The 5,463-nt window shown below is 35.3% G+C and overlaps 1 non-coding gene across 1 annotated transcript; it reads left to right on the forward strand.

The window, feature by feature from the left end:
• The first annotated feature begins 5,064 nt into the window (after positions 1-5,064).
• TRNAK-UUU (transfer RNA lysine (anticodon UUU)) lies at positions 5,065-5,137 on the forward strand. The gene has a single exon. It is a non-coding gene; the product is annotated as a tRNA-Lys (tRNA).
• The last annotated feature ends 326 nt before the right edge of the window (positions 5,138-5,463 follow it).

Genomic DNA, 5,463 nt, shown 5'->3' on the forward strand with positions numbered 1-5,463 from the left:
TCTTAAAATGACTATGGAATAAAGGTGTTGTATGTAGACTTCTAAAATCAATTTGTCACACTACAAAACTTTTAATGATTTTCATGTGTTAACTACTTCAAAACTTATGTAAACCATAAATTTTCTATGGGTTGATCCTATGGCTTAGATTTAATCTTAGGTAGCATGAATAACTAGCCTAGAAACTAAAGTAGGTGGAATCATCATTTAGTAGTTTCCAAAATTTTATGACCCAGTTGCCAAAGCTTTTCTTTCCTAATGATGCCAAAGGAATGTTGGTATCTAGAGATACTTTAGGTAAGCTACTAGATCATGAGGGTTGGATTTTCCTTTGTCAAACCCCTTGATATGTTTACTTTAAGACCTTAGGAGTTTGATTGGGAGCAAAAAATTGAAGTCTACAATGACCTATTTTGATGTAAATGTGTTCTTTCAGTATTCCAATCTAAATGTTCATATAATGAATGCTCCTTGTGATGTAATTGTTCCTTATTGTTTAGAATTGTCTAGGATGTGTTTATTTACAAAAATGAGTATTTTTAGATACAAAGATATAAGAAACAGTCACATAAATAACAATTAGTAATGCTTGAAGTATCTGGTGTTGATCAAGTATCTAATGCATGAAGGAAGGTACGGTGTTTTCTATTACTATCATTTTTCCCTCCTAAGACATTTTAGGCATTGTAATAGCCTGTCCATTCCTTTCTTTTTGTTGCATGAATTTGTTGATATTGTTGTTGATGTGAAAGAGAATTTTTTTTTAAAAGGTGCCAATTACACTATCCTTCACCAAGGGTTAATGTTTCTCCTATACCATTTTCACTTGGCCCTTTTACCTCCTATAATTGTGGAGGTTGATATCCCTGCTATCCATAACCCTCATCCCTTTCAAGTCCCTCTGAGAATTACTGGACTTAGGGCCCCCACCCTTGAACTCTCGCCTAGCAGGTCCCCTAAGGAGAGAAAGAAGACCACACCTGATAAAAGGGTGAATTTGGAGAAAGAGAAAGAGAAGGAACTGGTGGATTCAAAGGAGAAAGTCAAGGAGGGTAGACAAAGGTATGGAAGACTGGAAAAAATGAATGCCAAATGGAAAAGGAGAACAATTTCCTCTCAGGAGGAGAATGAGTTGGGCTCAGAGGATATGACCCCCCCAAAGCAACACATGAAATAGAAGACACTAAATTATAGAAGGGGAAAGGATGATGATAGAGATGGGGAGGTGGAGGTTTTGGATTCGTTTGCATTGAGCAGGAAAGGATGACGATAGAGATGGGGAGGTGGAGGTTTTGGATTTGTTTGCATTGAGCTCAAGAGGAGAGGATAAGGAGGATAAGGAGGTGATGCACGTCTCTGAGTCCCTCATGATGAATATGATGAATACAGTGGACCTCACATAGGATCAATTCTTGAAGATGGTGAATAAGGCCCCCTCTCCTACAACAGTATCCTCCCAGAATCGGGTGACTCCCATTGGTAAAGTTATTTATGACTATTTGATATTGCAGGTTGATAATGTGGGTAAGGAGATGGACAAATTGGGAGGCAAAGTGGAAGAAATAATGGAAGCCCTAAATTAGGGGGTTAAAGAGATGAGAGACAAAGTGCAAGTTCTACAGGATAGGTTTGGCCTATTGTCTAAATTCACTTTCAAGGTGACTCACGCAACGGCCACTTCCCTGCATTTGTTGAAGGACAGCTAGGAGGAGGACCTAGGCCTAGAGGATGCCAAGCTGTTATTTGGATTCCTAGCTAAAGATTGGGCAAGCATCCTCCTTAACGGAAAAAATGAGGGAAAGCCTAGTTAGTGCCCTGTTTCCTCATGGTTTTGTATTCTTGGTTTTGCTAGTATTTGGGCTTGGTCAAGTTTAAGGCTATGAAGCCTTTGTTTAAAAAACTCTTTACTTTTAGCAGTTTAGTTATAGGTTATCTTAGATGGGTGTCTGTTAGTTTATTTACTTATTTGTATGTTGTTACTCTACTATTAGTTGTTTTTTTGTACTGTTAATCTAACTTAGGGGGTGTTCCTTTCTGTGGATGTTAATATGTTGGCAGTCTACCAATTTATTTTGTAAGGTCTAGCTCCCTTGTTTTTGCTATATTAGAATTTAGAGTGACTTGCTAAATACATAAATTAATAAATGAGAGGTAGGAAGAAAGAAAATATAAATTGTTCCCAAAGTTTATCAGAAAAATATTGATATGTAAATCTATAAATGAAACCATAAAGAAGAATCCACACGTACACATATACATGGAGTAATAACCATTAAGATTACAAAAATCTTAATAAGATCCAAAATATAAACCTAGTTTTTATTGAGCTTAATAAATTTTCTAAAATATAAAATGATATTTACAAGAAAAATGTGGAAAGCAGTTATACTTCACTCTTAACATGACTATGGAATAAAGGTGTCATAGGCTTCTAAAACCAATTTGTCACACTACAAAACTATTAATGATTTTCATATGTTAACTACTTCAAACCTTATGTAAACCATAAATTTTATATGGGTTGATCCTATGGCTTAGATTTAATCTTAGGTAGCAAGAATAACTAGCCTGGCAACTAAAGTAGGTGGAATCATCATTTAGTAGTTTGAAAACTTTTATGACCCAATTGGAAAAGCTTCTCTTTCCTAATGATGCCAAAGGAATGTTGGTATCTAGAGATACTTTAGGGAAGCTACTAGATCATGAGGGTTGGATTTTCCTTTGTCAAACCCCTTGATATTTTTACATTAAGACCTTAGGAGCATGATTGAGAGCAACAAATTGAAGTCTACAATGACCTATTTTCAAGTAAATGTGTTCTTTTGGTGTATAGATCTAAATGTTCATATAGTCAATGCTCCTTATGATGTAATTGTTCCTTATTATTTGGAATTGTCTAGGATATATTTATTTACAAAAATGAGTATTTTTAGATACAAAGATATAAGAAATAGTTACATAAATAATAATTAGTAACATTTAAAGTATTTGGTGTTGATGAAGTATCTAATGCTTGAAGAGAGGTGTGGCATTTTTTGTTACTATCATTTTCCCCTCCTAAACTATTTTAGACATCATGATAGCCTATCCATTCCTTTCTTTATGTTGCATGAATTGGTCAATATTATTGCTAATGCGAGGGAAAAAATGAAAAAGGTGCCAATTACACTATCCTTCACTAGGGGTTAATGTTTTGCCTATACCATTTCCACTTAGCCCTTTTACCTCATAGAATTGTGGAGGTTGATATCCTTGCTATCCATAACCCCCGTCCCCTTCAAGTCCCTCTGATAATTACTAGACCTAGGGCCCCCATCCCCCAACCCTTGCCTAGCAGGTCCCCTAAGGAGAGAAAGAAGACCCCTCCTGGTAAAAAGGTGAATTTGGAGAAAGGGAAAGAGAAGGAACTAGTGGATTCAAAGGAGGAAGTCAGGGAGGGTAGAAGGAGGTTTGAGAGACTTTAAAAAATGAATGCTAAATGGAAAATGAGAACAACTGCCTCTCAGGAGGAGGATGAGTCAGACTCAAAGGATATGGCCCCCCCAAAGCAAAAAATGAAATAGAAGACACTAAATTACAGTGGGGGAAAGGATGACAATAGAGACAAGGAGCTGGAGGTTTCAGATTCATCTACATCGAGCTTGAGAGGGGAGGATAAGGAGGATAAGGAGGTGATCCACGTCTCTGAGTCCCTCATGATGAATACGGTGGACCTCACTCAAGATTTGTTCCTAAAGATGGTGGATAAGGCCCCCTCTCCTACGACAGTGTCCTCCCCAAATCGGGTGACTCCCATTGGTAAATTTATTTTTGACTCTTAGATTTTTCAGGTTGATAGCATGGGTAAGGAGATGGACAAGTTAGGAGGCAAACTGGAAGAAATGATGGAAGCCCTAAATTTTGGGGTTAAAGAGGTGAGAGAGAAAGTGTAGGTTCTGGAGGATAGGTTCGGTCTATTGTCTAAGTTCTCTATCAATGTGACTCATGCAATGGCCACTGCCTTGCTTCTACTGAAGGACAACCAAGAGGAGGACCTAAGCCTGGAGGATGCCAAGTTGTTGTTTGGGTTCCTGGTTGAAGACTAGGCGAGCATCTTCCTTAAGGGAAACAATGAGGGAAAGCCTAGTTAGTGCCATGTTTCCTTATGGTTTTGTGTTCCTAGTTTTGCTGGTAATTGGACTTGGTCAAGTTTCAGGTTTAAGGCTATGATGCCTTTGTTTAGAAAACTCTTTACTTTTAGCAGTTTGGTTACAGGTTATCTTAGATGGATGCATGTTAGTTTCTTTACTTATTCATATGCTAGTACTCTATTGTTAGTTGTTGTTTTTGAAGTGCTAATGTAAGTTAGGGGTTGTTCCTTTCTATGGATGATAATAGGTTGGTAGTCTGCCAGTTTGTTTTGTAGGGGTCAACCCCCTTGTTTTGGCTACATAATATTTCAAAAATAATTAATAAAACGATAGGAGCTAATAGATATTTTATTTTTATTTTTTTAAATTCACAATCAATTCTAAGCTATTGGAATTAAGTTGGCATAAATTGAACTTAATTTTTTTTTTAAAATGAGAGTCAATTCTAAACAACTTGATATTTATCCTAACATCCCAAGGTGAATGTGTGGAAATATGTATAAATGGAGTTGGCTAAAGACAATAGAAATAGTTCAAATTCAACACAAGAATATTTTACTAATTTTCATACAATTTATTATTTATTTTTGTTAAAAATGAATTCAAAATCAAATAAAAAATAATATAGAAATATAAGTTTCACTATTATACTTATGAATAATATATTGATAATCTCTATAATTCATTAATTATTATTGAATTTTAATATACAAAAACATGGGAAAAAATTAAACAAAATTAATCGAAGCTCGAATTTTGACTCTTAGGTTCTTATTATTAACGTAAACTTTAAATTAAGACTTCCATATAAAATGTCTAACGAAGGAACGAAAATGGATAAAACATTATATCTGGAGCAGAAATCTAAGCGGGGAGGTTGGCGAGATTGCTCGATTAAAAATTAGATAAATTTAATCCGAAAATTTCGGACATAGCCGTCTTAGCTCAGCTGGTAGAGCGCGTGGCTTTTAACCACGTGGTCGTGGGTTCGATTCCCACAGACGGCGTAAATCTTTGCGTAAATGAATGTATCGGAAATTGGAAAATGTATAGTTTTTATTGTAAAAATGAATGTATACGTTTTATTGTAAAAATGTATAGGATTAGGACCCTTTTTTCGTTGATTGTAATTTTTCAGGCAATTGTCTACATTTTTCCCGTTTATTGTAAAATGTATAGGTTTTATCCTAAAAATGTATAGGATTAGGACATTTTCCTGTTTATTGTAATTTTTTGGTTTATTGTGAAAATTTCCAACATACGGTGTAAATGTTTACATTTTTTTTATTTATTGTAAAATGTATAGGTTTTATTGTAAAAACATATAGGATTA

The sequence above is a fragment of the Cupressus sempervirens genome, chromosome 9 (assembly GCF_028749045.1).
Source record: "Cupressus sempervirens isolate cs-2001-9-10 chromosome 9, ASM2874904v1, whole genome shotgun sequence".
Lineage (NCBI taxonomy): Eukaryota > Viridiplantae > Streptophyta > Pinopsida > Cupressales > Cupressaceae > Cupressus > Cupressus sempervirens.